Below are 11,806 nucleotides of genomic sequence, written 5' to 3'. Positions count from 1 at the left end.
ATGGGCGTGAATATGGAGGTACTTTTTAACCTAACAAACTATGTTAAGCTTTCTAGTTCCTGGATAAAGGAAATCAATATGACTGATGAAATTTTAGCCCCCAGATGATAGAAATGTTCTTGTCTGTTGTTCGGGAGAAAGTGGCAAATCAGCAAAATCCATGGATCAGGTGGGGTTGAGCCAGGTCTCCCCACAGCTCTGGGCCATCAGCCCCACACCTGGGGCAGGGATGTGCCCACCTGGCTGAGGGCTGGGGGGGACAGGCCCTGAGTGCCTGCAGCTGGGGCTCAGGTGGGCCCTTCTGGGGGAGGATCAGCAGCTGGGTGCATGTGGTTGAGCTGAAGCTTCTCTGGTAGCTCTAGAAATGTGTTAGGCATGTGGTGGGCCTGGCTGCTTCTTATCTTTGGGGGGTGCATGTTGGTTGCTCTGGAGCTGTGCCACTGCAGGAGTCTGCTGGAAGACAGGCTGAGCCTCTGGCTGCTGGAGGTGAAGAAGTGGGTGAGTAAACGCCTTGCTGAGTATCCAATTTTATTCTGCTTTTGTTTGAGAGCCTCTGGTGCACCTAATGGGTTTTGTAATGGTTGGTCTTTCACAAGGTTGTATGTTTGCTCCTGGCACCTGCCAGGGTTCAGTTAAAGGAGAAAATCTGGAAGCTGCCTGTAGGAAAGTTAACCAAGCGTAGAAAGGATTTGGCAAGTCCTAACAAGGAGGCATATTCAGTTATGAGCCTGTAATTAGCTAAATACGAGACTCTCCATGCAGGGCTTTGCTACCCCTGGGGCTTGTGGCCAGGCCTGTGAGGATGCCCCAGAGCCTTCCTCTGAGGGCCTGCCCCAGCCTCTTCTGTCCCCTCAGGGCTTGTGCATGTGCAATGTTTTGTTCGGTTTCCTCTCTAACTCTTCACAATGCCTAGTTAAGACCCTTGCTGACTGGCCTGCATGAAGTACTGTGGCCAGAGCAAGCCCAGCTCCATAGCCTGAGTGTCTGCAGGAGGAGTTAATGCTGACAGCCAGCAGCTGGCATCTCCTTCAGTAATTTGCAGCCTTACGTGCAAGCTAAGCTTTGTTGTGTTTTTCTTAAACTGTTCAGGGGTTCCTTAAAAGTGAATTTTAAATTTATACTAGAGAAAGAATTTGAATGAAGGAGGTTTTGTTATTTATATGAAGCAGAAGTGAATGTTTCATGTATCTACAATGATACCAGATAAAGGCAAACCAGATGATTGCATTCATCTGCACTGCAACATGCTGGTTTCTGGGGGTTGCACTGGATTTACTTTGGCACAAATGCTGTGGCTTTGGGACTTCATCCTCTCTTATTTTGAATGTCGAGTCATAATTACACATGTAGAAATTAAATGGAAACCACAGTTTCTGTTTTTGTGTAAATACACATATAAAATCTTTGTGTAGATGTATGTACCTGTAAGTTTAATAGGGGAATTATAATAGATATGAATTGTTTCATTTTGTAGCTACGGTAAGTAACATGATTACTTCATGAACATTTTGAAATTTATAAGATGTGAACTGAAAATTTAAGAAAGTTTGGAGAAAGGTTGTGCAGGCAGAAACCTACTTCCAAGACCTGAGTTAAAACTACCTTGTGAAAGGGAGTTGCCACAGCTCAGTAGTGTGTTGCTTGTAAACTGCAGAGGAAATGCTGGGTGATAGCCCTGCTTGAGACTGCAGACTCATCATGACCAGAGCCACCTGTTGCTGTTGGAATCCCCTGACTTGGGGCCAGCAGATTAAAAAGAAAAAAGGTGAAAGAAGCTGTAAACTGATGTACTAGTTGTCCCTGCTTTGAAACAAGGATCTTGTGAACTCTGAAGGGCTTACTGAGTCAGTAGAAACCAAACTACTTCTAGAAATGAATATTGCCTCTTAGAGGGATGCACGTAATCAGCATCTCCAAAACATCACACCTGCTTCTAGCGAAACTGTGCCTGAAGGGGAGGGAGGGAGAGGGAGCCTTATGCAGCCAGAGGTGGGGTTTTGTCTGTACTTTGAGGGTGCATTTTGGAAGCAAGGATTATGGGGTGCAGGGAGATGCTGAAGGAGGCTTGCCACCCACCTTTGGTTTGATTTTCTTTGGTTTCTTCAAGTCAGTACTCACTGATCAATAAACCGAGAGTGAGTGTGACAGACACAGAGCAAAAAGGACTAACCTATGGACTTGAAGCTATCTTCTAGAATTTTCTTCTTTGGTAGTCAGCTGCTAGAATAAGAGTCTCTGAAAAGTAAAGTATCACCTGTGGGAGGGGAAGAGAAAATAATAAGAAGTTAAATAATCCCTGGAGTGCAGAACCTGGGGCCAGATGCTTCCTAGTGGCAGGGACTGCCTCCTCCCCCTGCCCTTCTCAGCACTGGGTACAGCTAGTGTGTGAAGCCATCGCCTTTCTGTCTCCCTCCTCATCTTCCTCCCCAGGCATACAGATGAGTAGTGAGAGGCTGAAGTGAGACATGAGGCAGGATCATATGTGGGTTTCTTCTGAGCTTGACGCTGTTCTCTTTTGGAATTTACTGCCACCGTTTCCTTGATCAGAAGGCAGTCTGCACCTCCTGCCCAGCAGGAGTTGAATAGACAGGAATGGCTCCTGCTGAGGCTCAAATTGTTGGTCTGCTCACCACTATGACACTGAATCTCTTCTAGTTTTCTTGCCAAAACAGGTGGTGTTTTCAGTGGTACTCCAGGTAAGGAGAAGTCAAAACCAAATCTTAAACCAGTGAGCTTTTAGAGCCGGTGCTGTTTTGGCCCAGCAACCAGGTGGGGCATTCAGCAGTAGCTGCAGGTCTGTCCACAGTTTGACCTATGAGTTGGGAACCTGTGGCCAGAAGGGAAGGTGACCATAAAAATGAAGTCCTTGGAAGAGACATGTACCTCTCAAAGACTGACTTCGGTTCACAAGGTTTTTGGCAACTAATTTTCAATGCTGAACATGGATGACTTTCTTTCTGGGCTCGCCTTTAATAGTGTTTGTTAGAACACAATTTCATTGTGTTTCTGCTTAATCCAACTTCTTGATTAGTGTAATTTAGCTGGCTTGTGTAGCAGTGCTGATTAATTAGGATTTGTCACTTTTTAAGCTAGAGTGCTTTAGCTGGCAGTCTTAGCAGGAAAATAAAGGAAAAATTGTAGGACAGGAAAAGATTTTAATTGTTGCTCTTCAGAAAGTTTTCATCCTTTGGGATATAGAAGTTAGAGGCAATATATGAAGGTGTTTCTAAATAGCAAGACTTAATATCTTACACAAGCTTTTACCTCCGGGTCTTGTAGCTTGATTCCTAGTTGGAAGGACAGGGTCTTCCAGTCAGAGCATCACTGTCTGCAGGCAGAAAGTACTAGGGAGAAGCAAAAGCCACCCCTGTATCCTACAGTCTTTTTTCTTCTGTCTCCAGTCTGCCTGAACACCTCCTGTGTAGTGGGAGGTTGTGTGCTTCATTAGAGATCTCATCCAAAGCCTGCTGACGTTGCCTTCCTTTGACTTAGGTTTTGTTGAAGGCTCCACTGAACATCTCTTATTTCCTAAATGATAAAAATAAACCAATAAATAATTATTTCACTGGAGACCTGTGAAACTTTCCAGTCAGGTGGTATTTCAATTAATACAATTATGGTAAAATACAGCTGGTGTGGAAGCTTGGGTACAAAGCAGCCCAATTGACCAAGTTTCTTTTTTTCCAGTTGTTACAGTCAGATTTCAGAAAGATGTGTCTTTTATATTTGGAGACAGGGTGAGCAGTTCTTGGTATTGCTGGCATCACAGAGCCTTAGAGAGACACACACGGACAGAAATCTTTGCTAAACTTTGCAGAATGTTTTGGAAAACTTCTGATGTGAAATGCTAGCCTTCTGAATATTGCTTTATCCAAAGTGCTTTGTGACAACTTTTATGTGCCATGAGCCTTTGAAACAATATTTTTGGACACGTTGTTTACCTTTGTTCTTTTACTTTGAGAAATATTGCATAAGCCTTTTAAGATGTTTCTTCCCTAGTTGACACTCACCCTGTGCAAACTGCTCTCTATTCCTTATCCTTCGTGTTTTTCCCTTCTCCCTCTAGGTATAAAAATTAAAACAGCAAAGCCATCAAACCAGTCTCTAAATCTGATCCTGATGGAAGGGGGAGAGGCATTCAGGTGCCCTGAGGTTCAGCAGGCACTTGCCAGCTGATTTTTAAGTGGACTGTTCTCAGATGTGGTAGTGAGTAGGGTGTCACAAACTGAACTGGAATCGTCTTCTGGGTTTCTGTCGCTGTCCAGAAAGGATGCCAAGTGACAGCATATTAATGCCCTGCGATAAAGCTGGCCAGTGAAAGTGTGGGTTTTGCACGTTACAAAAGCCCTAGCTTCTAAACTGCCTGCAAACTTTAGGGTTGGGGGAATTCAATAGATTATGTGGCATAGGAAAGAAAAGGGTATGTTTCCACTGCAATGTTATCAGTGACAATTCAGCAAAGAACTTAGGAAAAATCATACTAAAGGATTAAATATTGTTACCTTTGAAACATATTTTTTGTATTAATCCAAATTTTTCCTCGTGAAAGTGGCTTTAACACCTTCCTGGTGTTGATATGCAAAGAGGCATGTCTGTCAATTAAATAAAAACAGAAATTTTGGCAGCTCTTCCTGTAGCCAGAGGCCAGCTGTCAGCCTGCAGGTCAGTCTCGATACACCGATAACCACACGGGGATGTGGGGCAGAAACCAGGGCTGAGCAGCTGCGGAGCTGCCAGCCGTACGGCTCCCTCAGACAAGGGGCTGCTTTGAGGAAGCCCCGTGTGTTGTTTCAGTTGTTGGAGCTTTCGTTATCTGCCTTACAGACAGCAGCACAGACATCAAAGAAGGAAAGAAAGGAGAAACCCGGATGCATGCCAGGATTTCTTCCTTGTCCCCCGGCGGTCCCTAGCTGCCCTCCCACCCGGATGGCCGGGAGCCGGTGGGTCTCAGCGGTGTCAGGCAGCAGTGGTGGAGGTGCCTGGGACACAGCTGTTGTTCCAGGAGTCCCACATTTTGTTGCTCCCACAATGAAATGCCATGGGATTTTAATTTTCCATTTACTTATTTCTTAGCTCCTTCATTTTTGGCACTCAGGCCCAGAGATGAAAAGCTTGTCCAGGGACATGAGTGTTTCCCTGGGGCTGAAAGTTGGGTTGCCAAAAAACTTTCCTAGGAGCATCTCCTTAACACACAGCTGTTTCCCTAGGGAAAGGGCAAGCTGGCTGTGAGGTCCACAGCTCAAAATATGCACGTAGGTTTTGTGGTTACAGCCATCCCCAGCCAGAGCTTTGGCCAGGGGCTTGGCCATATTATTGTGCTGGTGCTACACTTGGCTCTTGTTTCTAGCTTAAGCAGATGGTACCCTGAGATGAGTGAAGTCGTTTGGTTTTGGGTGTGAAACCTGATGTTTCTCAGCAGATTTAGATGTAGGTAATGTGGTCGTAGACATAGACAACAAGTTAACATTACAAAATTTTTCTAGAAATTTACTCTTTAGATAAAAATGCTGAAAGGGTGTGAACCCTGGCATCGCTGCTCTCACGTGGTTCCTCTGTCAATGTAGGATAGCTCTACAGACAGTGCAAGCAGCTGATAACAAGTATGCACTGCAGTACGGGGATGCAATTGTGTCTTTTGTTCTGTCACGGCCAGTGCTGCAACCAGAAAGTGAAAAAGAGAGGAATTTGCTAACTGGGATGCAAACTGCAGCTTTCTAGGGGTTTGTATGGTTTATATGATGTATCACAGTAATTGGTGTAAACCCCTGCAGCAAGGAGGCAGAAAGGGATTTACCAGGCTTGGAGATAATTAAAGTCATGCTGAAGCTTTCCTAACAGGTGCTAAATGTGACACAGTGTGTGGTCTCCCTGCGTGGAGCTGGTTTTCCCTGTAAATGGGGAAGTGCACCATCAGATGCCTCAGTGCGTGCACACGGATAAACAATGCTTTCGTGGCATATTAAGACCTGTTTGTCTTGTGACTCTTTATATGCATCTCATAATCTTGATCTGGGATGACTTTAGCAGAGCTGTCTAATTTCCAAGATGTGCTTCTGAAGCAGGATGGGGGCTGTACCTGTTTTGTATTAACTGTATTAGCAGCTAAACAAGGAAAAAAAAAAAAAGCTGCAAAGAGCTGACAGCAATGTGGACCTTCAGTGTGTTTCATTAAAAACAAGAGGAGTAGTAATAAATCTAGGGGTCGTGGAGGCAGAAATCAAGCTCCTTGTGTGTCTCCTGGACAGCCTTTTACTTGTCTGGGAGAGGAAAGTCACCTGACAGTCTTGGAACCATGCTGATGTTCATCAAGGGCTTTGAGTAGAGCTTTAGTTAACTGTGAACTTCAACCCCATGCTTTAGTTTGTCCCTGGATAAAATCAGTGACCTCATCAAGACTTGCAAGCTACTGGCAGAGAAACTCTGATAGTGGCTCCTGGGGCTGGATGGCTAAACTTGACATCAGCAAGTGCAGAATTGAAAGAGGGTGGTGTGGTTTTTACACCATCTTGGGGATGTGGCGATTCTCTTTAGTTTGCTATTTAGTTGTGCTTGAGTGCTTTTGTAAGAACGAATTCAAAATGACTTGAGAGTTCAGGTTTCCAGGAGGGGAAAACAAAGAAGAAAAAATTTAATACTGGCAACCAAAAGGCAGAGTTCTGCTCTCTAGTTATTTTTCAATTGTTTTTCTGTGCTCTGAATTTCTCCTGTCAAGATTTGGATAGACATAAATTGTAATATGTGTTTTACATATAAAATTTAATTTTCAGTTTGTGGTAAATAAATATGTGGTAAAATGTAATGGTAAGATTAGGGATTTATAGAACATCATATTTGCAGACACTCATCTTTTCCTCTCTTTAATACTGCCTACAAAGTTTGCCGAAAGAAACACCATTCATCTACCATTACCATGGGGATATTTGGGAACATAGGAAAACAGATGGCAGTGCTTTGCAAGGGGTTTCTTTTTAAAATACTGGGGAGATGGCTTCACTTCTTTAATGCATCTTGTGGTGAAAGCAGAATGGCTCAACCAGCTTTAGGTGGCCCTGCTCTCGCAGGGGTTGGACCAGGTGACCTCTGGAGGTCCCTTCCAGCATCAACCCTTCTGTGATGCTGTGGCATCAGGTAGCTAAATTTGGAGAGACTCTACAGCACGGTCTTGTTAAATCAGTGTGGCTTGTTTCCTCAACCCCTAGGGACTGTTCTTTATAATCTCTCAGCACCACTGAGGAGGTCCTGGAGCTTTACGTCTCTGCATCTAAACACAACAGGTCTAAATATCCGTCTCTTCTTCCCTCTCTAACTTCTGAAGATACAGCAGGAATCTTTCTGGTTCTCAGGAGACAAAGGTATTTGAAGAAGTGTTCATACACTTTACATTACCAGCCAAATGATTTGAATTCTGGCTCTGCTGATGGCTTCAAGAAAATTAGTGCCTTTTACTTAAAATGCAGAGGGTGGTACTGTCAGCGTGCTGCAGTTCTGTGTGCACAGATGTTAAGTATCTTAGTCATAATGCCAGCAGCATTCAGACTTCTCACTACAAGATTTCAGTCTTAGTTCATCAACATCACCGGAGAATTTGCTTTGTAATTCTCTGGGGAACCTTCTTAATTTATATTATTTGTCTAAAACTGATTTTTCTCTCCTTTCTGGGAATTCATCTCTGTTTAATAGTATTAAACACTTCCTGCAATGTTTCTGACCAAAGCTCAGTGCTCACCACGGCACACATGCAGGATGTTAGGTACTGGAGAGAAACAACACACGTTCGGAGAAAGGTGATGGAAAACCCTTCCCTTCTGCTCCTGTACCGCTTGAAAGGGCTGCCCAGAAAGCTTCCCCTCAAGACATATTGCTCTGGAGTGTAGGTACAGTTCCTCCTTGCTTTGGCCAGAAAGATGAATGTAGCTCTGTCTCGGAGCAAGCTGCAGCACGATGCTGTGTCCTGGCAGCCATGCATGTGAATGAAAGGAAGGAAAAGGGGGGTTGCTGCAATGAGATGCAAAAGTGAATCTCATTTTTCATTGGAAAGAGTAATTTTTGTGAAGTCTGTTTAATCTCAGGTGGCACTTCTTTCTAGCTGAACTGAGCTACTCAAATTTCCTGAACCACAAAGGATGAATAGCTTCACAATTCATGATTTTTCTCTATAGAAAGGAGAAAGTATAATTGAAGATAAGATGTACAGTAGAATTAAATTTTCAAGCTGCAGGTTGGAAGTTTTTCACAGAATATAAAGCATAAAAGAAACATGGAGTTTTATCTGGTTTTGCAGATTATTGCAAATCATACTTGCTTTGTAAAGTCAAAATTGTCTTAAATGTTGCTTTATTACTGGGAACAAGAGGGAGTTAGTGTTTGAACATCTGTGGTGTGTCCAGAGCCCTCTGATGAACCCTGCCACCGATGTGAGTGAGCCTCTCTAACACCACATGGAGCTCTTACCATCCAAACCCTGGCACACTGTGGGTATAAACAGAGCAAAACCCACTGCTTCTTTCCCTGTCAGAGGCCCTGTGCTCTCTTCTTCCCTAGCTGGAGGGTCTTTCTACACGTTAGAAGTGTATTTTCCTCTGCTAGCTCTCAGTCCCTCTGACATATCTCTGCAGTTGATTTATGCACCTCTAAAAAGTCCCCTGTGTGTACTTTTCCTTCCCTTTGCATGGTTGCAGCTGAAATGCCTCAGTCCTGAGTTTTCCAAGCTTACTGCACAGACCAATAAGTATCCTCAGCCTTTCAGCATGGATAAAGACTGGAGAGCATTGATAGATTCATTTGATTTAGTTATCTCTAGCGTAGCCCTTTCAAGTGGGAGCCAGATTTGTTCTACATATTGAAGGACAGGGCAACGCTAACAAGGAATGTTTTGGTTAGTGGAGCTGTCTGAAAAGCTAGCAAAAAGCCCTGAGGGAGGGCTATCAAAGCATTGACTGCAGTCTTCCTGAATGCTCTGGGGCTCAGCACTAAGCTTGTTTTCACCTGGCAGTTCAGTGAGTTGGCCTGGTCTGAGCACAAGCAACTGGAACACAAGAAAAAACTCAGTTGCAAAAATGTGGAGCAGTAAACAGCAGAGTTGTTGAAAATTGAGTCACTGCATCTGTGTTGTGCTGCGTACCCAAATAATGGCACCGCTGAGAATCCAGCCCTTTTCTTCACCCATGAAACATCCACGTCCACCTTCCCTGTTATCCCAGCTTGAATTCTTTGTGTGGGTGAATGGGAGGTCTATGTGAAATTTGGCCAAGCTAAAGATGCAGTGAAGGCAAATGTTAACTATTCTCTTTCCATGGCCAAGTCCTTGACTTTCTCAGGTAAAATATAAGCTCCCAATTGCCCGGTCTCTGGTTGCTCTGCCTGAGTGATCTGAACTGGTTTCCTACAGTCAGACCTACACCCAGTATGTGCCACTTACAAAAACGTCCTGGATCAGATGTGAAACTAGTTGGAGTTTGTGGTGTGAATTTGCTTTTAGTAGCATTGTGCCATGGCTATGCTGGAACCGAGAGCTGATCCCCAGATCCTGGATTGATCCCCCTCTCCTCTTTCTAGCAGTGGCTGTTTCTGATGAGTTTTGTTTTTTACTCTTATAATATTTTTGTTTATTTCAGCTGCCCTGAACTGTCTCCTGCTGAAGCCAGTGAGTTTGACTCTTGGCTTCATGAGGAATGTAATGATGCGCGAATGTATTCCACCGCACCTCTGCTAGGGCAGCCTGCTTGCTTCCCCTCCGTGTTACGTAGTGGGGTGACCTGACAGCTGCTGGTTTTCCAAGAAACGTGATTTCCTGAATTCTCCCTGAGATTCCTGGTCTTTTATTTATTTTAAGTAACTAGATCTGAATTTAGGGTTTTCATAAAATTCTGGAAGACGGACTTAGTGTGCGCACACACAAAGCAGATGTGAGTTGACATTTGCCTTTCCTGGCCCACAGAAACCACTGCAACCTGAGCATGAAGGTTGAAATGGGCAAACACTTGTCTTGAGTACAGCTGCTTAACCTCTATTTGTTTTGTGCTGTATTTCATGAAGAAAGAACTATGTGTTGTTGTCTAGTGTTGCTGTGATGACATCCAGTCACAGGCTGGTGAGTGAGGCAGTGACAGTGCAAACAGGAAACCTCCTGAGATGTGCATGACCTGCTATTAGACGTCACCTTGGCCAGACTGAAAATTTGGGGGGTTCTACCAATTGTTCTAATGAAACAGAGGGAAAATGGAAATACAGAATTATTAAAAAAAAAAAAAAAAAAAAAAAAAGTTTAAGCTAATTTTCTTTATTTCCCTAACACTTGGTGCTGGCTTACAGTGTGCAGTCAGAAATGTTCGGTTCCCTATTACACAGCTGTGCAGTGACCTCCATGGATCTCTCCAAGCACAGCTTCTTCATGCCAACTTCTGGCTGCCATTAACACTGCATCTTTTGGCACTAAGGGAGCAGGTTTTGCTTTACAGATGTGCCTGCCAGCACTGAAGAGGGAGTCCAGGCTTTAGCTGTGGATGACTGATAAGCAGAGAAATACCTAGAAATTAATGGGTGTGGTGGTTTTACAGGTGGGCAGCCGAGCTCCACCAGAACCGCTCTCTCACTCCCCCTCTCCTCAAAGAGGAAGGGGGAGAAAATACAACACAGAGAACTCGAGGTTTGAGATAAGAAAGGTTTAATTAAAGGGAAAGGGAATGGGGAGGAAAAAACAGAGACAAAAGAAGCAATCAGTCCGTGCGGAAGCACAGAGAGAGAAAAAATTATTCTCTACTTCCCATCAGCGAGCGGTGTTCGGCCACGTCCTGGGAAGCAGGGCCTCAAACGCGTAGTGGTTGTTCAGGAGGAACAGCCCCCTCCCCCACGAGAGCCCCCCCTTTTATTGCTGAGTGTGACATCAGGTGTTATGGAATATCCCTTTGGTTGGTTTAGGTCGGCTGCCCAGGCAATGTCCCCTCCCCATCACTTGCCCACCCCCAGCCTGCTGGCTCTTGGGGGCTTGGAAGGAGTCCTGATGCTGTGCCAGCACTACGCAGCAATAGACACAACACTGGAGTGATATCAGTGCTGTTCCAGCTACGAGTGCAGAGTACAGCACTGTGCGGGCTGCTGCAGGGAAAAGGTGACTCCAGCTCAGACAGACCCAACACAATGGGAAGAGGGACAGTGTGGCAGCACCTCGAGCATGCAGTGCTGCTCCTGGGCCTTGCCCCAGGGAGGACGCCTTTTCTCTATGCTGTGTCTCCCACTGGTCAGCCCTAGCCGCATATGAGCCATATGGGTGCCTTTGGACACTGAATCTACTCCACAGGTCCTTAGCTACCTCTAGGGGGTGTTTGAATGTCATCTTCAGCTTGTGCTCCTTCTCATTTCACAAACTCATCCAGTACTCAGAATCCCACCCCCTCAGGGAGGAACTCTGGGGAAAAAAAATAATCCCACATCAGCAGGGAGCTGCCCCTCATCAGCCTGTGCAGTTTTTTTGTTGTTCCTTGACTTTGTAGGAGGTTGTGCCGTGGGGGCACAGTAAGGCATGTTTGGCCCTGAGGTTTCCTTTCTGGTGCTCCTGACTATGCACTGAGGCCAAAATGGCCCAAATTGGTCCCACGGGTGGTGGTGGGACCTGCTGTCAGGAATCTGTAGATGCCAGCACTGGATATAGAAGGGGGAGGGGGAAAAAAAAAAAAGAAAACCAGTTTGTAGGCTTGAAATCAGGGTAGGTGGATGTCAGCTGAAATGCCAAAGGGAAGTAGAAAACACAGGAGATCGCGCAGGCTGAGGAGAGATTGGCAGGCATGAGAAGAAAGCCAAAGACATGAGA

At 45.0% G+C, this 11,806-nt stretch overlaps 1 long non-coding RNA gene across 1 annotated transcript in view; it reads left to right on the top strand.

Annotated features, from left to right (window-relative positions):
• Positions 1–345: 345 nt before the first annotated feature.
• LOC311433774 overlaps positions 346–11,806 on the top strand; it is a 64,986-nt gene continuing 53,525 nt past the window's right edge. Inside the window, exon 1 of the long non-coding RNA XR_014690949.1 lies at positions 346–498. This is a non-coding gene — a long non-coding RNA (uncharacterized lncRNA). The remainder of the gene's footprint in view (positions 499–11,806) is intronic.

The sequence above is a fragment of the Aythya ferina genome (genome assembly GCF_964211825.1).
Source record: "Aythya ferina genome assembly, chromosome: 3".
Taxonomy (NCBI): domain Eukaryota; kingdom Metazoa; phylum Chordata; class Aves; order Anseriformes; family Anatidae; genus Aythya; species Aythya ferina.
This window is presented reverse-complemented; position numbering and strand designations above follow the sequence as displayed.